The sequence below is a fragment of the Ranitomeya variabilis genome, chromosome 1, assembly GCF_051348905.1.
Source record: "Ranitomeya variabilis isolate aRanVar5 chromosome 1, aRanVar5.hap1, whole genome shotgun sequence".
Taxonomy (NCBI): Eukaryota; Metazoa; Chordata; class Amphibia; order Anura; family Dendrobatidae; genus Ranitomeya; species Ranitomeya variabilis.
This window is the reverse complement of record NC_135232.1, coordinates 114,859,252-114,885,955: the sequence shown is the minus strand read 5'-3', so window position 1 is coordinate 114,885,955 and position 26,704 is coordinate 114,859,252. Positions and strand designations below refer to the sequence as shown.

The 26,704-nt window shown below is 44.5% G+C and overlaps 1 protein-coding gene across 1 annotated transcript in view; it reads right to left on the bottom strand.

The window, feature by feature from the left end:
* The window catches only part of ZNF366 (zinc finger protein 366), an 88,737-nt gene extending 66,961 nt beyond the window's left edge, over nucleotides 1–21,776 (bottom strand). Inside the window, exon 1 of the mRNA XM_077280761.1 lies at nucleotides 21,641–21,776. The gene's annotated coding sequence lies outside the window, so the exon portion shown is untranslated. The remainder of the gene's footprint in view (nucleotides 1–21,640) is intronic.
* Between the last annotated feature and the right edge of the window lie 4,928 nt (nucleotides 21,777–26,704).

Here is a 26,704-nt window from a genome sequence, read left to right as displayed (position 1 = left end):
ATTTACGTTGATCATTTTTATGTTTTATTGTTCTCAACACATTCCACTGTGTAATGAATAAAGATTTACAACTGGAATATTTCATTCAGTGATATCTAGGATGTGGGATTTTAGTGTTCCCTTTATTTTTTTGAGCTGTGTACAGTGGGGCAAAAAAGTATTTAGTCCGTCAGCAATAGTGCAAGTTCCACCACTTAAAAAGATGAGAGGCGTCTGTAATTTACATCATAGGTAGACCTCAACTATGAGAGACAAACTGAGAAAAAAAAATCCAGAAAATCACATTGTCTGTTTTTTTATCATTTTATTTGCATATTCTGGTGGAAAATAAGTATTTGGTCAGAAACAAACAATCAAGATTTCTGGCTCTCACAGACCTGTAACTTCTTCTTTAAGAGTCTCCTCTTTCCTCCACTCATTACCTGTAGTAATGGCACCTGTTTAAACTTGTTATCAGTATAAAAAGACACCTGTGCACACCCTCAAACAGTCTGACTCCAAACTCCACTATGGTGAAGACCAAAGAGCTGTCAAAGGACACCAGAAACAAAATTGTAGCCCTGCACCAGGCTGGGAAGACTGAATCTGCAATAGCCAACCAGCTTGGAGTGAAGAAATCAACAGTGGGAGCAATAATTAGAAAATGGAAGACATTCAAGACCACTGATAATCTCCCTCGATCTGGGGCTCCACGCAAAATCCCACCCCGTGGGGTCAGAATGATCACAAGAACGGTGAGCAAAAATCCCAGAACCACGCGGGGGGACCTAGTGAATGAACTGCAGAGAGCTGGGACCAATGTAACAAGGCCTACCATAAGTAACACACTACGCCACCATGGACTCAGATCCTGCAGTGCCAGACGTGTCCCACTGCTTAAGCCAGTACATGTCCGGGCCCGTCTGAAGTTTGCTAGAGAGCATTTGGATGATCCAGAGGAGTTTTGGGAGAATGTCCTATGGTCTGATGAAACCAAACTGGAACTGTTTGGTAGAAACACAACTTGTCGTGTTTGGAGGAAAAAGAATACTGAGTTGCATCCATCAAACACCATACCTACTGTAAAGCATGGTGGTGGAAACATCATGCTTTGGGGCTGTTTCTCTGCAAAGGGGCCAGGACGACTGATCCGGGTACATGAAAGAATGAATGGGGCCATGTATCGTGAGATTTTGAGTGCAAACCTCCTTCCATCAGCAAGGGCATTGAAGATGAAACGTGGCTGGGTCTTTCAACATGACAATGATCCAAAGCACACCGCCAGGGCAACGAAGGAGTGGCTTCGTAGGAAGCATTTCAAGGTCCTGGAGTGGCCTAGCCAGTCTCCAGATCTCAACCCTATAGAAAACCTTTGGAGGGAGTTGAAAGTCCGTGTTGCCAAGCGAAAAGCCAAAAACATCACTGCTCTAGAGGAGATCTGCATGGAGGAATGGGCCAACATACCTGTTGTGGATTCTGTTTGTGGGCTCCCTCTGGTGGTTACTGCTGGTACTGGGTGACTTTGGTGGGTTGCAGCCTTTGGTTTCCACCTGTCCATCAGTGGCTGGGTGTTTCCTATTTTACCTGGCCTTTCTGTCATTTCCCTTGCCGGCTATCAATGTATTCAGATGTGCTCTGTTTGGTTCCTGCCTACCTGCTCCCAGATCTTTCAGGATAAGCTAAGTGCTGATTTTCAGTTGTTTGGTTTTTTGTCCAGCTTGCTTATTATGTCTCTATGCTAGCTGGTAGCTCTAGTGGACTGAGGTTCTCCCCATGTGCCATGAGTTGGCACATGGGTTCTTGTAATCTCAGGATGGTTTTTTGATTAGGGTTTTTTGCTGACCGCTCAGTCCCCTTTTGTATCGTTCTGCTTTCTAGTTTACAGCGGGCCTCAATTTGCTAAAACTATATATATCATCTCTATGTGTGTGCCTTCCTCTCATTTCACCGTCAATACATGTGGGGGGCAACTATATCTTTTGGGGTTCATTCCGCTGGAGGCAAGTGAGGTCTTTATTTTCTCTGCAGTGCTAGTTAGCTCTTAGGCTGGTGCGTGGCGTCTAGAACCAACGTAGGCACGCTCCCTGGCTATCTCTAGTTGCGTTTGTCAGGCGTAGGGCAGCGGTCAGCCCAGGTTCCATCACCCTAGAGCTCGTCCGTAATATATTTGTACTTTGCTTGTCCTGTGCTATCCCTAGCCATTGGGATTCATGACAGTATAGCCGGTCCACAAAGTGTTAATTGTTTGGGCTGAAGCAGGAGAAAGAGAAGTGTTTAAGGGAATTTTTTTTTTTTTTTTTTTCCCTTCAGAGTTTTGCTGCCTAGACCTTAATTGCTGTCTAGCTGCTTCTTACCTCCTCTTAACCCTTGAATGGCTCTGATCTTAGCTGTTTAACATGGATGTCCAGAGTTTGGCTTCCAGCCTGAGTAATCTCGCGGCAAAAGTTCAAAACATACAGGATTTTGTTGTTCACACTCCCATGTCTGAACCTAGAATTCCTATTCCAGAGTTCTTTTCTGGAGATAGATCTACCTTCCTGAATTTCAGGAACAATTGTAAATTGTTCCTTTCTTTAAAATCTCGCTCCTCTGGAGACCCTGCTCAACAGGTCAAGATTGTAATATCTTTCCTGCGGGGCGACCCTCAGAATTGGGCATTTGCATTGGCACCAGGGGATCCTGCATTGCTCAGTGTGGATGCGTTTTTTCTGGCATTGGGATTGCTCTATGAGGAACCTAACCTGGAGATTCAGGCTGAAAAGGCTTTATTAGCCCTCTCTCAGGGGCATGATGAAGCGGAGATATATTGTCAGAAGTTTCGGAAATGGTCGGTGCTTACTCAGTGGAATGAGTGCGCCCTGGCTGCAAACTTCAGAAATGGTCTTTCTGAGGCCATTAAGGATATTATGGTGGGGTTCCCTACGCCTACAGGTCTGAATGAGTCTATGGCTATGGCCATTCAGATTGATCGGCGTTTACGGGAGCGCAAACCCGTGCACCAGTTGGCGGTGTCTTCTGAACAGGCACCTGAGACTATGCAATGTGATAGAATTCAGTCCAGAAGTGAACGGCAAAATTATAGGCGGAAAAATGGATTGTGTTTCTATTGTGGTGATTCAGCTCATGTTATATCAGCATGCTTTAAACGCACAAAAAGGGTTGATAAATCTTTTGCCATTGGTACTCTGCAGCCTAAGTTCATTTTGTCTGTGACTCTGATTTTTTCACTGTCTTCCATTTCCGTCGATGCCTATGTGGATTCGGGCGCTGCCCTGAGTCTTATGGATTGGTCATTTGCTAAACGCTGCGGTTTTAGTCTGGAACCTCTGGAAGTTCCTATTCCTCTGAAGGGAATTGACTCTACACCATTGGCTATGAATAAACCGCAGTATTGGACACAAGTGACCATGCGCATGACTCCCGTTCATATTGAGGTGATTCGCTTCCTTGTACTTTATAATTTACATGATGTACTAGTGCTTGGTCTGCCATGGTTACAAACTCATAATCCTGTCCTGGACTGGAAAACAATGTCTGTGTTAAGCTGGGGATGTCAGGGGGTTCATGATGATGCACCTCCGATTTCTATCGCTTCATCTACTCCTTCTGAGATCCCTGCGTTTTTGTCTGACTATAGGGATGTTTTTGAGGAGCCTAAGCTCAATTCGCTCCCTCCGCATAGAGATTGTGACTGTGCTATAGAATTGATTCCTGGCAGTAAGTTCCCTAAGGGTCGTTTATTTAATCTGTCACTGCCAGAGCATACTGCTATGCGGAATTATATTAAGGAGTCCTTGGAAAAGGGACATATTCGTCCATCTTCGTCCCCTCTGGGAGCAGGTTTTTTTTTTGTGGCAAAAAAAGATGGTTCCTTGAGGCCTTGTATAGATTATCGCCTTCTGAATAAGATTACAGTCAAGTATCAGTATCCATTGCCATTATTGACTGATTTGTTTGCTCGCATTAAGGGGGCTAGGTGGTTCACTAAGATAGATCTTCGCGGTGCGTATAATCTGGTGCGGATAAAACAGGGTGATGAGTGGAAAACCGCATTTAATACGCCTGAGGGCCATTTTGAGTATTTGGTAATGCCTTTTGGACTCTCCAATGCTCCGTCAGTCTTTCAGTCCTTTATGCACAATATTTTCCGTGAATATCTGGATAAGTTTATGATTGTGTATTTGGATGATGTTTTGGTGTTTTCTGATGACTGGGAGTCTCATGTTCTACAGGTCAGGAAGGTGTTTCAGGTTCTGCGGGCCAATTCTCTGTTTGTGAAGGGCTCAAATGTCTCTTCGGAGTCCAGAAGATTTCTTTTTTGGGGTACATTTTTTCTCCTTCTACTATTGAGATGGATCCCGTCAAGGTTCAGGCGATTTGTGACTGGACACAACCTACATCTGTTAAGAGCCTTCAGAAGTTCTTGGGGTTTGCTAATTTTTATCGTCGGTTCATTGCTAATTTTTCCAGTATTGTTAAACCTTTGACTGATTTGACTAAAAAGGGTGCTGATGTTGCTGATTGGTCTCCTGCGGCCGTGGAGGCCTTTCAGGAACTTAAGCGCCGGTTTTCTTCTGCTCCTGTGTTGTGTCAACCAGATGTTTCACTTCCTTTTCAGGTTGAGGTTGATGCTTCCGAGATTGGAGCGGGGGCGGTTTTGTCACAGAGAAGTTCTAATGGCTCGGTGATGAAGCCATGTGCATTCTTCTCTAGAAAATTCTCGCCCGCCGAGCGCAATTATGATGTGGGTAATTGGGAGCTTTTGGCCATGAAGTGGGCATTTGAGGAGTGGCGTCATTGGCTTGAGGGTGCTAAACATCGTGTGGTGGTCTTGACTGATCACAAGAATCTCATTTACCTTGAGTCTGCCAGGCGTTTGAATCCTAGACAGGCTCGTTGGTCGTTGTTTTTTTCTCGTTTCAATTTCGTGGTTTCATACCTGCCAGGTTCAAAGAATGTGAAGGCAGATGCTCTTTCCAGGAGTTTTGTGCCTGACTCTCCTGGAGACTCTGGGCCTACTGGTATCCTTAGGGATGGGGTAATATTGTCCGCCGTATCCCCAGACTTGCGACGTGCATTGCAGGAGTTTCAGGTGGATAAACCGGATCGTTGTCCACCAGAAAGACTATTTGTTCCGGATGATTGGACCAGTAGAGTCATCTCCGAGGTCCATTTTTCTGTGTTGGCTGGTCATCCTGGAATATTTGGTACTAGAGACTTGGTGGCCAGGTCTTTTTGGTGGCCTTCCTTGTCTAGGGATGTGCGTACCTTTGTGCAGTCTTGTGAAGTGTGTGCTCGAGCTAAGCCTTGCTGTTCTCGGGCCAGTGGGTTGTTGTTATCCTTGCCCATCCCGAAGAGGCCTTGGACGCACATTTCCATGGATTTTATTTCTGATCTCCCGGTTTCACAGAAAATGTCCGTTATCTGGGTTGTGTGTGACCGCTTTTCTAAGATGGTTCATTTGGTGCCCTTGCCTAAGTTGCCTTCCTCCTCTGAGTTGGTCCCTTTATTTTTTCAGAACATGGTTCGTTTGCATGGGATTCCGGAGAATATCGTTTCTGACAGGGGATCCCAGTTTGTGTCTAGATTTTGGCGGACGTTTTGTGCCAAGATGGGCATTGATTTGTCTTTCTCGTCTGCATTCCATCCTCAGACGAATGGCCAGACGGAGCGAACTAATCAGACCTTGGAAACTTATTTGAGGTGTTTTGTTTCTGCTGATCAAGATGACTGGGTTGCTTTTTTGCCACTGGCCGAATTTGCTCTTAATAATCGGGCTAGTTCGGCCACGTTGGTCTCTCCTTTTTTTTGTAATTCGGGGTTTCATCCTCGTTTTTCCTCTGGTCAGGTGGAGCCTTCGGATTGTCCTGGAGTGGACGTGGTGGTGGACAGGCTACATCAGATTTGGAATCAGGTGGTGGACAATTTGAAGTTATCTCAGGAGAAGACTCAGCAGTTTGCTAATCGCCGTCGCCGCGTGGGTCCCCGACTTCTTGTTGGGGATTTGGTGTGGTTGTCTTCTCGTTTTGTCCCTATGAAGGTCTCTTCTACTAAGTTCAAGCCTCGGTTCATCGGTCCTTATAGGATCTCGGAGATTCTTAACCCTGTATCTTTTCGTTTGGATCTCCCAGCATCGTTTGCTATTCATAATGTGTTCCATCGGTCGTTGTTGCGGAGGTATGAGGTGCCCGTTGTTCCTTCGGTTGAGCCTCCTGCTCCGGTGCTGGTGGAGGGAGAATTGGAGTATGTTGTTGAGAAGATCTTGGATTCTCGTGTTTCCAGACGCAAACTCCAGTATTTGGTTAAGTGGAAGGTTTATGGTCAGGAGGATAATTCCTGGGTGGTCGCCTCCGATGTTCATGCGACTGATTTGGTCCGCGCCTTCCATAGAGCTCACCCTGATCGCCCTGGGGGTTCTCGTGAGGGTTCGGTGACCCCTCCTCAAGGGGGGGGTACTGTTGTGGATTCTGTTTGTGGGCTCCCTCTGGTGGTTACTGCTGGTACTGGGTGACTTTGGTGGGTTGCGGCCTTTGGTTTCCACCTGTCCATCAGTGGCTGGGTGTTTCCTATTTTACCTGGCCTTTCTGTCATTTCCCTTGCCGGCTATCAATGTATTCAGATGTGCTCTGTTTGGTTCCTGCCTACCTGCTCCCAGATCTTTCAGGATAAGCTAAGTGCTGATTTTCAGTTGTTTGGTTTTTTGTCCAGCTTGCTTATTATGTCTCTATGCTAGCTGGTAGCTCTAGTGGACTGAGGTTCTCCCCATGTGCCATGAGTTGGCACATGGGTTCTTGTAATCTCAGGATGGTTTTTTTGATTAGGGTTTTTTGCTGACCGCTCAGTCCCCTTTTGTATCGTTCTGCTTTCTAGTTTACAGCGGGCCTCAATTTGCTAAAACTATATATATCATCTCTATGTGTGTGCCTTCCTCTCATTTCACCGTCAATACATGTGGGGGGCAACTATATCTTTTGGGGTTCATTCCGCTGGAGGCAAGTGAGGTCTTTATTTTCTCTGCAGTGCTAGTTAGCTCTTAGGCTGGTGCGTGGCGTCTAGAACCAACGTAGGCACGCTCCCTGGCTATCTCTAGTTGCGTTTGTCAGGCGTAGGGCAGCGGTCAGCCCAGGTTCCATCACCCTAGAGCTCGTCCGTAATATATTTGTACTTTGCTTGTCCTGTGCTATCCCTAGCCATTGGGATTCATGACACATACCAACAACAGTGTGTGGCAACCTTGTGAAGACTTACAGAAAACGTTTGACCTCTGTCATTGCCAACAAAGGATATATTACTATTATTGAGATGAAATTTTGTTTCTGACCAAATACTTATTTTCCACCAGAATATGCAAATAAAATGATAAAAAAACAGACAATGTGATTTTCTGGATTTTTTTTTCTCAGTTTGTCTCCCATAGTTGAGGTCTACCTGATGTAAATTACAGACGCCTCTCATCTTTTTAAGTGGTGGAACTTGCACTATTGCTGACTGACTAAATACTTTTTTGCCCCACCGTATATAGTGTGGGGGTCATTGTACTGTGAATAGGAGAGCATCGTACTGTGTAGAGGGGAGCTGTACAGGGGGAGACTCTGGACATTATTAAGTGTAAAGTGGGCACTTATTGTTATAAATGAACTCAGGTTATTGTGACTGTTAAAGGGGCACACAGGGTATTATTACTTTCTAGGGACCAAAATGTGGGCACTGTATTCTAGCCTAATTGCACCCGGCATTACTATATTCTAGAGCAGTGATGGCGAACCTATGACACGCGTGTCAGTGCTGACACGCGTAGTCATTTTCAGTGACACGCCGGCCGCCGGCCGCGGCCCCATAGAAATTGCTTCTTTCCCAGGGTCTGAAGGAGAGGAAACTCTCCTTCAGGCCCTGGGAACCATATTAATGTGTAAAATAAAGAATTAAAATAAAAAATATAGCTATACTCACCTCTCCGACGCAGCCTTGACCTCAAACAACAAGCAAACAACGCTGCCGGTTCCCTCGGTGAGGTCAAGGCTGCGTCGGAGAGGTGAGTATAGCTATATTTTTTATTTTAATTCTTTATTTTACACATTAATGTTGTTTCGATACCGATACCCGATACCACAAAAGTATCGGATCTCGGTATCGGAATTCCGATACAGCAAATATCGGCCGATACCCGATACTTGCGGTATCGGAATGCTAAACAATGGCATCCGATCCGATTTTTTATTGGATCGGATGCCATGCAGGAGGTCTGTGGGTCCAAACAACAGAGCTCCGGTGCAGAGCGTCTAGGCCTGGGACTTCCGGTAGGCCAGGCGCAGCTCCCGGAAGTCCCAGGCCTCTGCGTCGGATCTGTGTTGTTTGGGCGGCATTGCGCTGCTCCCTGCTCCCTGCTGCGCCAGCCAGAAGTCCCAGGCTGCACTTCTGAGGCCTGAGGAGATCGCTGTCTGGAGGCCCTGTGATTGTTGTCTGGAGGCCCTGTGATTGCTGTCTGCAGGCCCTGTGATTGCTGTCTGGAGGCCCTGTGATTGCTGTCTGCAGGCCCTGTGATTGCTGTCTGCAGGCCCTGTGATTGCTGTCTGGAGGCCCTGTGATTGCTGTCTGCAGGCCCTGTGATTGCTGTCTGCAGGCCCTGTGATTGCTGTCTGCAGGCCCTGTGATTGCTGTCTGGAGGCCCTGTGATTGCTGTCTGGAGGCCCTGTGATTGCTGTCTGGAGGCCCTGTGATTGCTGTCTGGAGGCCCTGTGATTGCTGTCTGGAGGCCCTGTGATTGCTTTCTGGAGGCCCTGTGATTGCTGTCTGGAGGCCCTGTGATTGCTGTCTGGAGGCCCTGTGACTACTACAGCAACCATCATCCAGTGAACTGTGGGGTGTCATTGGCCATTACTGAGATAAGTGAGAGGGAGGCATCAGTGATGGCGAACCTGTGGCAGTCCAGCTGTTGCAAAACTACAATTCCCATCATGGCTGGCCATTCAAAGCAAAGGCTTTGGCTGTGAAGACATGATGGGAATTGTAGTTTTGCAACAGCTGGAGTGCCACAGGTTCGCCATCACTGGAAGAATTCCCCCTCCCCCTCACTTATCTTAGTTCACGGCACCCCACACAAGTTAAATAATAGCAAGACCAACAAAAGAAACCAACTGACAGATGAACAAAGAAGTCACTAAGCAGGTAAGTTAATTCTAATTATACATATTTGTTATTTAAACTATACATGTCGCAAAATTATGGTTTTTTATCAAGGTGACACACCACCCAAGTTATGCTCGGTTTTTTGGCGAATTTTGACACACCAAGCTCAAAAGGTTGCCCATCACTGTTCTAGAGGTTTGTTTTACCATCTAAAGAGCACACAGTACCACACAGCACCACCCAGCAGTTGCAGTAATAGGGACATGTACGGTAGCAGCGGCTCAGCATTGGGATATCAGTAGGATAAGGAATTTGTGACTTTGTTGTAATCTTTTCAGCTGAGTCCTGGCTGGAAGAAATTGCTATGTTGGTCTGGGCCAGATGGAAAAGATGTGAAAAGTGAACGATTCCATCAGAAAAAAACTCACCATCTATAACTCTACTGTAATATCTTATATGTACTGCAGGACTGGTATCTACATATGGCGGTAATATCAGTGTTGGTCTTTGTATAGAGATTTTCTTAGTAACGGTTGTATTATCAGCTGAGGTTCTCCTACATCCACTCTATTAGGGTACGCCACCATATTTGTAATCAGGGTTACCCGATTAGGAGCCCACTCAGAAGTTTCTCCACCCTCACCCCCCAAAAATCAAAACCCTAGCTACGCCTCTGAGCAAGTGATTTTGTAACCCTACCTTTATGGATTGTCCAAGATCAGACAAAATTAGGGCAGAGGCAGAAGTATAATGATGTAGAAATATCACAGCTTCATAGTTTTTATTATATTTCAACATTTTTTGTGCAGTAAGCTGATGTTTTTATTGGTGCGAATGTTGTGTGCGTACAATACTTATGATTACATTTTCTTAGGGCTGTGAGCTGACCAAAAAAAACGCTTTTCTGCCATTTTTATTTTCTCATTACGTTGTTTACCAATCGAGTTAATTTATTTCATTTTTTTATAGATTGGGTTTTTATGAATGCGACAATACCACATACCGTATGTGTATTTATTTCCTTTATTTTTAAAAGGAAAAAAGTGGGTGATTTGAACATTTATATACTTAATAATAATAATAATTTTTATTTATATAGCGCCAACATATTCCGCAGCGCTTTACAACTTATAGAGGGGACTTGTACAGACAATAGACATTACAGCATAACAGAAATCACAGTTCAAAACAGATACCAGGAGGAATGAGGGCCCTGCTCACAAGCTTACAAACTATGAGGAAAAGGGGAGACACGAGAGGTGGATGGTAACAATTGCTTTAGTTATTTGGACCAGCCATAGTGTAAGGCTCGGGTGTTCATGTAAAGCTGCATGAACCAGTTAACTTCCTAAGTATGTAGCAGTACAGACACAGAGGGCTATTAACTGCATAAAGTGTATTAGAACATGATGCGAGGAACCTGATTATGTTGTTTTTTTTTAATAGGCCACACAGGGATAGTTAGGTTAATGCATTGAGGCGGTAGGCCAGTCTGAACAAATGAGTTTTTAGGGCGCGCTTAAAACTGTGGGGATTGGGGATTAATCGTATTAACCTAGGTAGTGCATTCCAAAGAATCGGCGCAGCACGTGTAAAGTTTTGGAGACGGGAGTGGGAGGTTCTGATTATTGAGGATGCTAACCTGAGGTCATTAGCGGAGCGGAGGGCACGGGTAGGGTGGTAGACTGAGACCAGAGAGGAGATGTAGGGTGGTGCTGAGCTATGAAGTGCTTTGTGGATGAGGGATGTAGTTTTGTACTGGATTCTGGAGTGGATGGGTAGCCAGTGTAATGACTGGCACAGGGTAGAGGCATCGGTGTAACGGTTGGTGAGGAATATGATCCTGGCAGCAGCATTCAGGACAGATTGGAGCGGGGAGAGTTTGGTAAGAGGGAGGCCGATTAGTAGAAAGTTACAATAGTCCAGACGAGAATGAATAAGTGAGACAGTAAGAGTTTTTGCAGAGTCAAAAGTAAGAAAAGGGCGAATTCTAGAAATGTTTTTGAGACGCAGATAAGAAGAGAGAGCCAGTGATCGGATGTGGGGGGTGAATGAAAGCTCGGAATCAAGGATGACCCCAAGACAGCGGGCATGTTGCTTTGGAGTAATGGTGGAACCGCACACGGAGATGGCAATGTCAGGCAAAGGTAGGTTAGTAGAGGGAGAGAACACGAGGAGTTCAGTTTTTGACAGGTTCAGTTTCAGATAGAGGGAGGACATGATGTTAGAGACAGCGGTAAGACAATCACTGGTGTTTTCTAAAAAGGTCGGCGTGATAACAGGGGAAGAGGTGTATAATTGGGTGTCGTCAGCATAGAGCTGGTACTGGAAACCAAATCTACTGATTGTTTGACCAATAGGGGCAGTATACAAAGAAAAGAGGAGGGGACCTAGGACTGATCCTTGAGGAACCCCAACAGTAAGGGGAAGGTGAGAGGAGGAGGAACCAGCAAAACATACAGTGAAGGATCGGTCAGAGAGATAGGAGGAGAACCAAGAGAGAACGGTGTCCTTGAGGCCGATGGAGCGGAGCATAGCGAGGAGGAGCTGATGATCCACAGTATCGAATGCTGCAGAGAGATCCAAGCGAATTAGCATGGAGTAGTGACCATTAGATTTAGCTGTTAATAGGTCATTAGAGACTTTAGTGAGGGCAGTTTCAGTAGAGTGTAAAGAGGGGAAGCCAGATTGAAGACGGTCGAGAAGAGAGTTATTTGAGAGATAGCGGGTAAGACGGGAGTGGACCAGGCGTTCGAGGAGTTTAGAGATGAAGGGAAGATTAGAGACAGGTCTATAATTAGCAGCACAATTTTGGTCGAGGGAGGGTTTTTTAAGTAATGGATGTATGATGGCATGCTTAAATGAGGAGGGAAAAATACTTGTTTTTATATATTTTTTTAAAAAGTTTTTTTATTATTTTTTTTATTTTTTATTTAACCTGCAGTTGTCTGACTGCTTTTACTATAAACTGCAATACCACAGTATTGCAGGTCATAATGAAAATGTGTCTCCTAGGAAGCTCAGCCTACTGACCTTCACAGGACAACTGAAATAACAGCGATGGGGTCTACAGCAGGGCACAGCTATCATAATAACTCATCAGGCAGCAGTGTGCGTTCCATTTAAATGCCATAGTCAGAAATTGACAGCGATATTTAAATGACTAACAGCCACGGCCAGCTAGCCGCGACTGATAGAAACATAGCCGGCACCTGCTGCGTGTGGCGGGAGCTTAGCATGTGATGACCCCTTCCCGCAAAAGAACATTGTAATCACGTCCCGAGAAGGGACTGTCACGTGTGAAGGGGCTCAGGATCAGAGTTCCCTCCACAAGCGGCACCTGCTTCAACAACTATGATTCTTATACAGCATTGTTCAGAGACAATGGAGAACCATCTATAACTGGATTAATTACTGCTGGCTGCAGACGGAATGAATATTAGAATGGCCATTTAAAGCAGATCCGTCACCAGATTTCACCATACAAACTGCAAACATTAGCCCCTTTCTGATGCTGGGCATAATAGTACACCCAAGTCGGACTCCCTCCTTTTGATGTGGGCTTCGGCGATGAGCCCACATCTTTCCCGGCACATGTCAGCTGTTTTGAACAGCTGACATGTGCCTGGAACAGCCATGGGTGGAATCGCGATCCACCCACCGCTATTAACACATTAAATGCCATTGTAAAACGCTGACAGCAGCATTTAACATGCGATTCCGGCAATCTTGCCGGAAATCTGCCCACCGCCCACATGATCGCGGGTCACCAGTGAGTTGGCATGACAACCAAAGGTCTCCTGGAGGCCTCTATGGTTGTTACTGCCAGCTTGCTGTGAGCGCCGCCCAGTGGTCAGCGCTCAAAGCAAGCGAGTAATTCAGCTACATATAGGCGAACTGATCACAGTGTGGTAAACTTAGAACAGAACATGTGGGATATAAATGATGCACATTTTTACACAGTACACCTGCACAACTGCGCTGTAATAAATTATTTTGGTTTATATTGAGTAGCGTGGGCTTATAGTCCCAGTATCACATCACCCCATTGTGCCAACTTAGCCCCTATCGCTGAGTGCCCAAACAAATTCTTAATCAATTCTCCAGCTAAATTTGTGCATCCTTTCTTTCAAAAACATTAATGCCAAAATTACTGGAAAAGTATGGCGGGGAGTGGCAGACAATTATCTGATGAAAAAGTTTTGCTTCATTAGAGAAATGTTGCAGACAAAACTAATGTCACTAAAAGCAAAACTGATCCCATAAGAAAATATGAGATCAGATAAGTATTGTATGGAAGAATAAAAATGAAATACTTCCAAGCTTATGTTATAGCAATAAGAAAAACGATAAATGTAAACAAAATTACATATATATTTATATATGTGTACAAATGCTGGCGTCTCCGGTAAAATCTTGGCAGCTTTATTACATTTTCATTAGAATCAGGTCACAAACAGGACAGTGTTCTAGTGTGATGCGTTAATCGTACTATTAATTGTGGTTACGATTAAGGCTGCTAAAGTCGAAACACGTCAGCACTAGAATACTGTACTGTTTGTGGCATGATTTTAATAAAAAGCTGCCAAGATTTTACCGGAAACGCCGGATTTTTTAAAATTATGTTGGATTTATTTGCCCAGGCCAAGGAGCTTGCTGGATCTCCAAAACCTATGTTATGGTGGATCCCTACAAGGGAGAGCTCATCCAGTTTCTGCATTTACATACATATACATTTATATCTGTACTAGATGGTGGCCCGATTCTAACGCATCGGGTATTCTAGAATATATATGTATGTATGTATATAGCAGCCACATAGTATATAGCACAGGCCATGTAGTATATAGGAGCCATGTAGTATATAGCAGACAAACTGTACGTGGCCTGTGCTATATACTATGTGGCTGCTATATGCATACATATTGTAGAGTACCCGTTGCGTTAATACAGGCCACGCAATATATAACAGTGGCCACGCAGTATATAACACAGCCCAAACAGTATATAACACAGCCCACATACTATATAACACAGCCCACGCAGTATATAGCAGCCACGCAGTATGTAAAACTGGCCACGTAGTATATAACACAGGCCACGCAGTATATAACACTGCCCACGTAATATATAGCACAGCCCACGCAGTACAAAACACAGCCCACATAGTATATAACACTGGCCACGTAGTATATACAGTGCCTACAAGTAGTATTCAACCCCCTGCAGATTTAGCAGGTTTACACATTTGGAATTAACTTGGCATTGTGACATTTGGACTGTAGAGCAGCCTGGAAGTGTGAAATGCACTGCAGCAAAATAGAATGTTATTTCTTTGTTTATTTTTTTTTTAAATTGGGAAAAGTTTTTTCAGAGGGTCATTTATTATTCAACCCCTCAACCCACCAGAATTCTGTTTGGTTCCCCTAAAGTATTAAGAAGTAGTTCAGGCACAAAGAACAATGAGCTTCACATGTTTGGATTAATTATCTCTTTTTCCAGCCTTTTCTGACTATTTAAGACCCTCCCCAAACTTGTGAACAGCACTCATACATGGTCAACATGGGGAAGACAAAGGAGCATTCCAAGGCCATCAGAGACAAGATCGTGGAGGGTCACAAGGCTGGCAAGGGGTACAAAACCCTTTCCAAGGAGTTGGGCCTACCTGTCTCCACTGTTGGGAGCATCATCCGGAAGTGGAAGGCTTATGGAACTACTGTTAGCCTTCCACGGCCTGGACAGCCTTTGAAAGTTTCCTCCCGTGCCGAGGCCAGGCTTGTCCGAAGAGTCAAGGCTAACCCAAGGACAACAAGGAAGGAGCTCCGGGAAGATCTCATGGCAGCGGGGACATTGGTTTCAGTCAATACCATAAGTAACGTACTCCACCGCAATGGTCTCCGTTCCAGACGAGCCCGTAAGGTACCTTTACTTTCAAAGCGTCATGTCAAGGCTCGTCTACAGTTTGCTCATGATCACTTGGAGGACTCTGAGACTGACTGGTTCAAGGTTCTCTGGTCTGATGAGACCAAGATCGAGATCTTTGGTGCCAACCACACACGTGACGTTTGGAGACTGGATGGCACTGCATAAGACCCCAAGAATACCATCCCTACAGTCAAGCATGGTGGTGGCAGCATCATGCTGTGGGGCTGTTTCTCAGCCAAGGGGCCTGGCCATCTGGTCCGCATCCATGGGAAGATGGATAGCACGGCCTACCTGGAGATTTGGGCCAAGAACCTCCGCTCCTCCATCAAGGATCTTAAGATGGGTCGTCATTTCATCTTCCAACAAGACAACGACCCAAAGCACACAGCCAAGAAAACCAAGGCCTGGTTCAAGAGGCAAAAAATCAAGGTGTTGCAGTGGCCTAGTCAGTCTCCTGACCTTAACCCAATTGAAAACTTGTGGAAGGAGCTCAAGATTAAAGTCCACATAGACACCCAAAGAACCTAGATAACTTGGAGAAGATCTGCATGGAGGAGTGGGCCAAGATCACTCCAGAGACCTGTGCCGGCCTGATCAGGTCTTATAAAAGACGATTATTAGCTGTAATTGCAAACAAAGGTTATTCCACAAAATATTAAACCTAGGGGTTGAATAATAATTGACCCACACTTTTATGTTTAAAATTTATAAAAATTTAACTGAGCAACAAAACTTTTTGGTTTGTAAGATTTATGCATCTGTTAATAAATCCTGCTCTTGTTTGAAGTTTGAAGGCTCTAACTTATTTGCATCTTATTAAACCTGCTAAATCTGCAGGGGGTTGAATACTACTTGTAGGCACTGTAGCAGCCACGCGGTATATAACACAGCCTACGTAGTATACAGCAGTGTGGACGCCATATCCCTGTTAAAAAAAATAATTAAAATAAAAAATAGTTATATACTCACCCGCCGGGATCCAGCGAAGCACTGGAACTTCCGTTCTCAGGATGCATTGCGAAATTACCCAGATGACGTAGCGGTCTCGCGAGACCGCTAAGTCTTCTGGGTAATTTCGCAATGCATCTCTGGGAACGGAAGCTGGCAGCAGCCGCGCGCCTCGACGGAAGGTGAGAATAGCAGGTTTTTTGTTTTTTTATTATTTTTAACATTAGATCTTTTTACTATTGATGCTGCATAGGCAGCATCAATAGTAAAAAGTTGGGGACACACAGGGTTAATAGCAGCGATAACGGAGTGCGTTACCCGCGGCATAACGCGGTCCGTTACCACTGGCATTAACCCTGTGTGAGCGGTGACTGGAGGGGAGTATGGAGCGGGCGCCAGGCACTGACTGCAGGGGAGTAGAGAGGGACTAATCGGACTGTGGCCGTCGCTGATTGGTCGCGGCAGCCATGACAGGCAGCTGGCGAGACCAATCAGCAACGCGGGATTTCCATGACGGAAGTTGAGGACAGAAAGACGGAAGTACCCCTTAGACAGTTATATATATAGATATATATACATAGAGAGAGAGAGAGAGAGAGATAGAGAGAAACATTGGTGATAGATTATACAAAATAAATAAAATATAAATTACTATCCAATTATTGAGATTTAAGACCCTATACACTTTAGATACCTGTCAACCCAGTGATCAGGAACGCTCGGCTTGGCTGACTTTTATCTAATGTGTATGAGGGCCATCACATACAGAATAGATAGACAGATAGACGGACATGGGTAATAAAGTTTGTTAGAGGCTGGTGATATTTGAATGTAACACGCATTACTGATAGGGGGAGTCTGGATTGTGATTAGTTATACACTTGTACTATATTGAGTAATTATGTTTCCAAGCACTTTGACAACTGTTGAATATGGTATGCTCATCAGACTATAACACAGTGATAAGGGAATACTATTTGTTCAAATATGAAATTATATCTAACACACAAATCACTTTATATCTTTGCATTTTGGCATATTGTTGATGATCATTCATGTAATTGGTGAACCTACAGCTGTTTCTCACAAAATTAGAATATCATCAAAAAGTTACCTAATTTATTTCAGGTCCTTAATACAAAAAGTGAAACTCATTAATGTTGATGATTATGGCTTACAGCCAATGAAAACCCAAAAGTCATTATCTCAGTAAATTAGAATAATTAACAAAAACACCTGCAAAGGCTTCCTAAGCATTTAAAAAGGTCCCTTAGTCTGTTTCAGTAGGCTCCACAATCATGGGAAAGACTACTGACTTGACAGATGTCCATAAGGCAGTCAAAAACACACTTCACAAGGAGGGTAAGCCACAAAAGGTCATTGCTAAAGAAGCTGGCTGTTCACAGAGTGCTGTATCCAAGCATATTAATGGAAAGTTGAGTGGAAGGAAAAAGTGTGGTAGAAAAAGGTGCACAAGCAACGGGGATAACCGCAGCATAGAAAGGATTGTTAAGAAAAGGCCATTCAACAATTTGCGGGAGATTCACAAGGAGTGGACTGCTGCTGGAGTCATTGCTTCAAGAGCCACCACACACAGACTATCCAGGACATGGGCTACAAGTGTCACATTCCTTGTGTCAAGCCAGTCATGACCCATAGACAACCCCAGAAGCCAGAAAAGTCTTCCCTGGGCCAAGGAGAAAAAGAACTGGACTACTGCTCAGTGGTCCAAGGTGTTGTTTTCAGATGAAAGTACATTTTTCATTTAAGTTGGAAATCAAGGTCCCAGAGTCTGGAGGAAGAGCGGAGAGGCCACAATCCAAGCTGCTGGAGGTCTCGTGTGAAGTTTCCACAATCAGTGATGGTTTGAGGAGCCATGTCTTCTGGTGGTGTAGGTCCACTGTGTTTTATCAAGACCAAAGTCAGCGCAGCCGTCTACCAGGAAATTTTAGAGCACTGCACGCTTCCCTCTGTTGATAAGCTTTTGGGAGATGGAAATGTAATTCTCCAGCAGGACTTGGCACCTGCCAAAAGTACCAATATCTGGTTTGAAAACAACAGTATCACTGTGCTTGTGTAATGAGAAGACCCGGATCAGTCATACCTATTCCGTGACGGATTTGTAACTGTTGGGGCTGTCACCCAGGTTGCACGGGGAAAAGCACAAGGCCCCGGACTGACCTTTGCACTCGGGAGTAGGGGGCGTGGCTATGATAAAAGAGCTGCAGCACGCGTGAAATCAGTCAGTCAGAGCTGGAACACACAGCGCGCAGGAGGGCAGTGTCAGGGCTCCTACTGTAGAGCATCCAGACAGAGCAGACCACAGCCAAACAGGTCTGAGAGCCATGACCAGACAAAGACGCATCCGGTCCCAGCTGACATCGCTGACCGTGAGTGACAAATCCCACAGTCAGGATATAGACACCTGACGGAGAAGCCAGGTCACCCACTGTGAGTGGTTTCCCGTTACACCTGCTTTCGACCGATTATTGTCTCTGGACTCTGACAAGGCAAAGGACCGTGTTCTTTCCTGCTCATCGTTTCTAGACCTGCCGATTGCTGGCCGGACAACGATGAATCACCGCTGCCGCCAGAATCCAGGACGTCATCTACTTCAGGACTACACCGGACCCCTTATGCGCCAAGGCCTTGGCGCTGACGATCACATCTCAGAAACCGCGTTCTGATGTTGTTAGACTGATAAGTTAGCTATTCTTGAACTTGCTACCTTAACCTTTACACCTGTTTTACCCTGAGTTCCAAACCCCTTGTTCGTTTATGCTTATTCCCTAATTTCTCCCTGCAAGGAGTATATCTGTTAAAGTAAACCCCACGTTAACCCTTGCTCTGCCTCCGACCTGTTACTGCATCTTGCAACCTGCTCACACTTGATTGGCCAGCAAACTCGCCTGACCTTAACCCAATAGAGAATCTATGGGGTATTGTCGAGAGGCACCAGACCCAACAATGCAGACGAGCTGAAGGCTGCTATCAAAGCAACCTGAGCTTCCATAACACCTCAGCAGTGCCACAGGCTGATCACCTCCATACCATGCAGCATTAATGCAGTAATTGATGCAAAAGGAGTTCCGACCAAGTATTGGGTGCATTTACTGAACATACATTTCAGTAGGCCAACATTTTGGATTTTAAAATCATTTTTCAAGCTGTTGTTATAAAGTATTCTAATTTACTGAGATAATGACTTCTGGGTTTTCATTGGCTGTAAACCATAATCATCAACATTAACAGAAATAAACACTTGAAATAGATCACTCTGTTTGTAATGACTCTTTATAATGTATGAGTTTCACTTTCTGTATTGAAGAACTGAAATAAATTAACTTTTTGATGATATTCTAATTCTGTGAGAAGCACCTGTATATACATCTGATGATATGCACTTATACTTTGCTTAAGAAAGGTTCACACATGAACTGAAACGTTACCATGTTGGGCGAATAAACGCCATCCTTTTTGTTTAATTGGAGTGCTGCTATTCCCGTTTTTATACATAAACAGATAAAAATATGATCTGACTCTTACTGTGGTGTGTAGTAATTTATTTACTATACTGACTTATAAAGCGCCGCCATATTCTGCATCAATTTCCAGACATCATCATCACTGTCCTCACATTAGGGCTCAAAACTTCCCCATCTTTATGTCTTTGGAGTGTGGACGGTAACAGGAGCAAACTCACACAAACATACGTACTCCTTGCAGATGTTATCTTTGGAGGGATTTTTACCCAGGACTCCAGCGTTGCAAAACAACAGTGCTAACAACTGAGCCACCATACAGTGCTAACCACTAAGCCACCATACAGTGCTAACCACTGAGCCACCATACAGTGCTAACCACTGAGCCACCATACAGTGCTAACCACTAAGCCACCATGCAGTACTAACCACTGAGCCACCATTCTTCTACTATAAGGCTATGTGCACACGCTGCGGATTACTCTGCAGATTTTTCCAGACTGATTTTTGTAAATCCAAAGGTAATCCGCACTGCGGATTTCCTGCGGAATTACCGTGGATTTACCCTGTTTTTTGGTGTTTTTTGTGCAGATTTCACATGCGGTTTTACACCTGCGGATTCCTATTATGGAGCAGGAGTAAACCACTGCGGAATCTGCACAAAGAATTGACATGCTGCGGAATAAACAACGCTACGTTTCCGTGCATTTTTTCCCGCAGGATGTGCACTGCAGATTTTTTTTTCCATAGGCTTACATGGTACTGTAAACTCATGGAAAACTGCTGCGAATCTGGAGCGGCCAATCCGCTGCGGATCCGCAGAAAAATCCACAGCGTGTGCACATAGCCTTAAATTGTAATGATGCTGTCACCTCCCTGCTAACACTAATGCATAAATGGACAATGGTATTTGGAGCTTAAACATCTGAGCAGGCACCTGCAGGGACGCAAAGAGAAAATGTGATTTCTAACTCACTGGCAGGGGAATACTGACACAGACAAGTAAAACCATTATGATATCATGGATAGATGGATGGATAGAAAGAAAGAATAATGGAGCAGCACAATGACAAAAATGATGGTGGGTGCAAGGTCTCCCAAACAATTATTCAGTTGTAAAAGACATATAACACAATAAAAGAAGGCATCACTCCACAGCTGTTGTAAAAGGAATATGGACTTTAATTAGCACATTTGGTGTGGCAAAGTTATGGTTATAAGGAACCTTTATCAAGATGGATAAATAGATAATATAATAACGTAGCTCAATACAATTATTAATACTGGTTTGAGATTTAATGACATAGTGGAGATATATGTGATATATATGTGAATATATTAAGTCTCATACGCTTTAAAGAGATATATTTTGCTATAGATAGTTAGAAATATATTCAATAAATAACTGAATATTTACAGCAATAGAAAAATAATAAAATGGACAATTGAAATCATAATGGGACCATAAACAGACAATGTGTAACTGAATATATATATATATATATATATATATATATATATATATATATATATATATATATATACTGAATTTTAACACACAGAGAGCTGACATCGGCACTGTAGGTAGGAACAATGTAGATTGTTGATAGTTAATTGCTAAATTATTGTGCAAATAAAAACACATTAAGTACATGTGATTAATAGATAGATAATAGATAGATAGATAGATAGTAGCGGCAGCACTCCAAATTTCTAGGCGAAAAACAGCGCAGTTGCTTTATTAAGCAACATCTCACAATCACACGTTTATGAACTGAAATGATCACTGTCTAACTGAATTGTTGCTGTCGGACATGGATAAATAAAGTAACCCCTCTTTTTTCACCTGGAAATTTGGAAAGCTGCCGCTATTAGATAGATAGATAGATGGATAGATAGATAGATAGATAGATAGATAGATAGATAGATAGAGATAGAATGATAAATAGATAGTTTGATTAATTAAATTACATATATTTAGTCATTTGTCACCAGACAGCCATTTTATTAGATCCAGATTCCCAGGTGCAGGCCACTGCAAATTCCAAGATAGATACCAAGGAACCCCACGTGTGGCCGTCAGTCCTTTCTGACATTTCTATAATTGTATTACTCATCTAGTTCTATTTTATCACTCATCAACTTCATGTCCTTAGTGTGTAAGCAGGAAATCTACTTACTGATCCCTGAGGAGGGAGGGCTGTCTTCTCTCTGATGCTCTTAGCACCCTTTTATCAATGTCTTGTCCTTTCGCGCTCCCTGTCAGTGAGATTTGGTGGAGAGTTTAGTGAGGACAGTGCATAACAGTGGCTTAAGAAAGAGAACAGGAACAATCATTTGCTTCTCTTCTCCTTTTTCAGATGAGTACCTTCGGAAAGAAGGAAGGAAGGGAGGAGAGAGGAAGTCAACAACCCTATGTTTTCCTGAAAAAGAATAAGGAAACGGCAGATAGACATCTATTTCTTCTATGAAAATTTTGGCTGAAGAGAAGTGAGAAGGAATTCCAGTGACATTCCAGTCTTGACGGCTGCAGAGGAGCGCGGTGGAGCTGACATGACAGTTGTATGGTGGGAATTTTTTCATGGAATGACATCTCTATGTATAGTTAGGGCCCTGGCATACAATGGCCACACCTGGAGGACCACATATAAAAGACCATACATATATACAAAGAAATAATGTTTTCAGTATTATATCACACACACATATATATCTCACTGCTATACACCTGTTCAAGGTCCAGGCTCTACTGCCCTCACCTCAGTCTGCTAAACTCTCTCCTGTGCTCCATGGTGGGATCTGCAAGTAGCCTGGCGTGCTCCCATGTGATACAATACAATACGATACGATACATTTTATTGATCCCGAGGGAAATTATGGTATTACAGCAGCATTTCAAACATTACAGCATTACAAATAGCATTACATAAAATAATTACTAGACACAGATCTTGCACATGACTAACCACATTAAGTAACAAACACATTTGGGTGAATGTAGTTACTTAAATCTCTGATCATTGCCATGAGTACCAGCCATAGGTCATTGTCATCTTTCACCCTTAGGAAATTGTTATATATCCCCATAGCAGTAGGCACAAACAATTTCCTGAATTTCTCCTTCTTGCACCTAAGTAGGATTAGACGACTGCTGAATGTGCTCTTCTGCTTCAAGAACAGCTCGTAAAGTGGGTATTATTGATAATTATAGCCCTACACTTCTTCTGAATCCTATCTTGCTCTGCCTCCTCAAAAGAGTCAAGATGGAGGCCAACAGCCGCGTTTGCCTTCTTGATAAGTTTGTTGAGCTTATCAGCATCAGCTACTCGCACACTACTGCCTCAGGAAATGATAGCAAAAAAGATGGCGCTTGCCACAACGGACTGGTAGAACATTTCCAGCATTTTACTGCCCACATTAAACAACCTGAGCTTCCGAAGAAAGTAAAGTCTGCTCATTCCCTTCTTATAAACCTTCTCCATATGACACCTCCAATTAAGTTTGCCATCTAGGTGAACCCCCAAATATTTGTAGCTCTCAACCATCTCCACCTCCTGGCTAGCAATAGTGATCAGTAAGTAATCATACTTTTTCCTTCTATAACTCATCACCATCTCCTTGGTTTTCTTCACATTTAATTCTAGATAGTTAGTCTGGCACCAATCCACAAAGTCAGAAGCCACCCTTCTATATTCCTCCTCCCCCCAGTCCCCCACAATGCCCCCTACAATCACTGAGTCATCTGAGAATTTTTAGAGGTGACTGAGATCTGTTTTACACTGAAAGTCAGCTGTATACAATGTGAAGAGGAAGGGCGACAGCACTGTACCCTGAGGGGCTCCAACACTGCTCCGTACACTGCCAGATACCACCTCCCCCATTCTTACAAACTGCGACCTGTCCTTCAGGTAGTTGCTTATCCAGTTCACCATCCCCTCATCTACCGCCATATCTGTCAACTTATTTCGTAGTAAGGGTGGCTGTAAGGTATTGAAAGCACTTGAGAAGTCAAAGAACATAGCGCGCACTGCAGTTCCATCATTGGCCAAGAATGAATGTACTGTATTTAGCAGAGACACTACCGCATCATCCACCCCCAATCTCTGCTGGTACGCAAATTTTAGGGGGTCAGTGTAGGCCTTCACCCTCGGGCACAAGTAGGCAAGTACTATTCTCTCCAACGACTTCATAGCATGCGATGTTAAGGCCACTGGATGATATTCGTGTAGGGAAGTCGGAAAAGTGATCTTGGGAACCGGCACCAGGCAGGTGGTCGTCCACAACATTGGTACTCTCTGTAATTGTAGGCTCCAGTTAAACAGGAGCTGGAAGACAGTACACAGCTGGTTTGCACATGCTCTGAGGACTTGTGGACTGAGGCCATCAGGCCCAGCTGCTTTGCCAATAACTAGTTTATTAAACTGTTGTCTCACATCACTTGGGGAGACAGTGAAAGCAGACAGTTTATACCCCAATGTCAATGCTGCTGATCGTTCCCCTGCTCCATCCCCCATTCCTGATGACGCTGCGCATGTGTTGGTGAATCTGTTGAAAAACTCGTTTATTTCATTAGCCGTGGGCAGATCATCTACCTATGCCCATATAAGGCCTTCCGAGACACACACCTTGTCTTGGTATTAAGACTCTTATTTTGTCTGTGCACCATGGCCTGGTCAGTACATGTCTGCGGTCTCCAGGACCTCTGCTGCCTATCAGGGATCTCCAGGACCTCTGCTGCCTGTCTGCAATCTCCAGGACCTCTGCTACCTGTTTGCAAACTCCACGACCTCTGCTACCTGTCTGCATTCTCCAGGACCTCTGCTACCTGTGTACAGTATCCGGGACCTCTGCTACCTGTCTGCAGTCTCCAGGACCTCTGCTACCTGTCTGCAGTATCCAGGACCTCTGCTACCTGTCAGCAGTTTCCAGGACCTCTGCTAACTGTCTGTTTCCTGTGTGTCTCAACTGTCTGCTTCACCAATGCTCGTGGCCAATGTGACCACCCGGACTTTGGACTTTGAGGATCCACTTCACCTAGTGAGCCTAACACTCAACTATTATCCCATTAACGATCAATGATGAACATACCACGTCATGAGTGGGTGTCAGTTCCTGCACCATGATGTGCTATTCCCTTTGTGACTTTAAACTGTCACTGTGTGTAAACAAGCAGTGACAGTTCCATGCCGACAGCTGACAATGACAGCTGAGCGTCGGGGAAGAGGTGCTGGGACCCATCCTGTCAGTCCCGGCACTCAGATAGCTATGAAATATCAGCACCTTTAGCCAGATCACAGCAGGAGCTCAGCGCTGCTAGTGGCTGAGCCCCTGCATTAACAGCCATGGACAGTGCCAGTACCGCCCCTGGCTGTCATGATCTCTGCAGGCAGAGATCATAGCAAGCCTATAGAGGGACAAGCTCTCGGAAGATGGAACTATACTGACCATGAACTAAGCCTGCCGCGCAACTAGAAATAGCCAGGTAGCATTTCCTATTTATCGCTAGATGCCCAGCTCTGGCCTAAGACCTAAATAGCTAGCAGAGGGAAATATAAGACCTGGCTCACCTCTAGAGAAATATTCCAAAGAAGACAGTAGCCCCCCACATATAATGACGGTGAGTTCAGATGAAACAACAAACGCAGCAGGAAAATAGTCTTAGCAAATTTGAGGTCCGCTTACTAGATAGCAGAAGACAGATAGTATACTTTCATGGTCAGCAGAAAAACACTAACAAAACACCATCCAGAGATTACCTTAAACTCTGGCATTAACTCATAACGCCAGAGTAGCAATCCCTGATCAACGAGAGCTTTCCAGACACAGTAACAAAACTTCAGCTGTGAACTGGAACAAATAGGCAAAACAAAACATGGACAAAAGTCCAACTTATCTAGTAGCTGTCTAGAAGCAGGAACAAGCACTGAGAGGCATCAGATAACATTGTTGACCGGCAAGAAACCACCAGAGAAATGAGCTTAAATAGCGACACCCACTACTGATGGAATCAGGTGAAACAGGAAAGAGGATGACAAGTCCAATTCCACAAGCGGCCACCGGGGGAGCCCAGAATCCAAATTCACAACAGTACCCCCCCCTCAAGGAGGGGGCACCGAACCCTCACCAGATCCACCAGGGCGACCAGGATGAGCCCTATGGAAGGCACGAACAAGATCAGAAGCATGAACATCAGATGCATTGACCCAAGAATTATCCTCCTGGCCGTAACCCTTCCAGTTGACCAGATACTGGAGTTTCCGTCTGGAAACACGAGAGTCCAAAATTTTCTCCACAACGTACTCCAACTCACCCTCAACCAACACCGGAGCAGGAGGCTCAACTGAAGGCACAACAGGTACCTCATACCTGCGCAATAACGACCGATGAAAAACGTTATGAATGGAAAAGGACGCAGGGAGGTCCAAACGGAAAGAAACAGGATTAAGAATCTCCAATATTCTATAAGGGCCGATGAACCGAGGTTTAAACTTAGGAGAAGAGACCCTCATAGGGACAAAACGAGAAGACAACCACACTAAATCTCCAACACAAAGCCGAGAACCAACACGACGATGACGGTTGGCAAAACGCTGAGTCTTCTCCTGGGACAACTTCAAATTGTCCATAACCTGCCCCCAGATGTGATGCAATCTCTCCACCACCGCATCCACTCCAGGACAATCCGAGGATTCCACCTGACCGGAGGAAAATCGAGGGTGAAACCCCGAATTACAGAAAAACGGGGACACCAAGGTGGAAGAACTGGCCCGATTATTGAGGGCGAACTCTGCCAATGGCAAAAAAGCAACCCAATCATCCTGGTCAGCAGAGACAAAACACCTCAGATATGTCTCAAGGGTCTGATTAGTCCGCTCGGTCTGGCCATTAGTCTGAGGGTGAAAAGCAGATGAAAAAGACAAATCTATGCCCATCCTAGCACAGAATGCCCGCCAAAATCTAGACACAAATTGGGTACCTCTGTCAGAAACAATATTCTCAGGAATACCGTGCAATCGGACAACATTCTGAAAAAACAGAGGAACCAACTCAGAAGAAGAAGGCAACTTGGGCAGAGGAACCAAATGAACCATTTTAGAGAAACGGTCACAGACCACCCAGATGACAGACATCTTCTGGGAAACAGGCAGATCTGAAATAAAATCCATCGAGATGTGTGTCCAAGGCCTCTTAGGAACAGACAAAGGCAACAGCAGTCCGCTAGCCCGAGAACTACAAGACTTGGC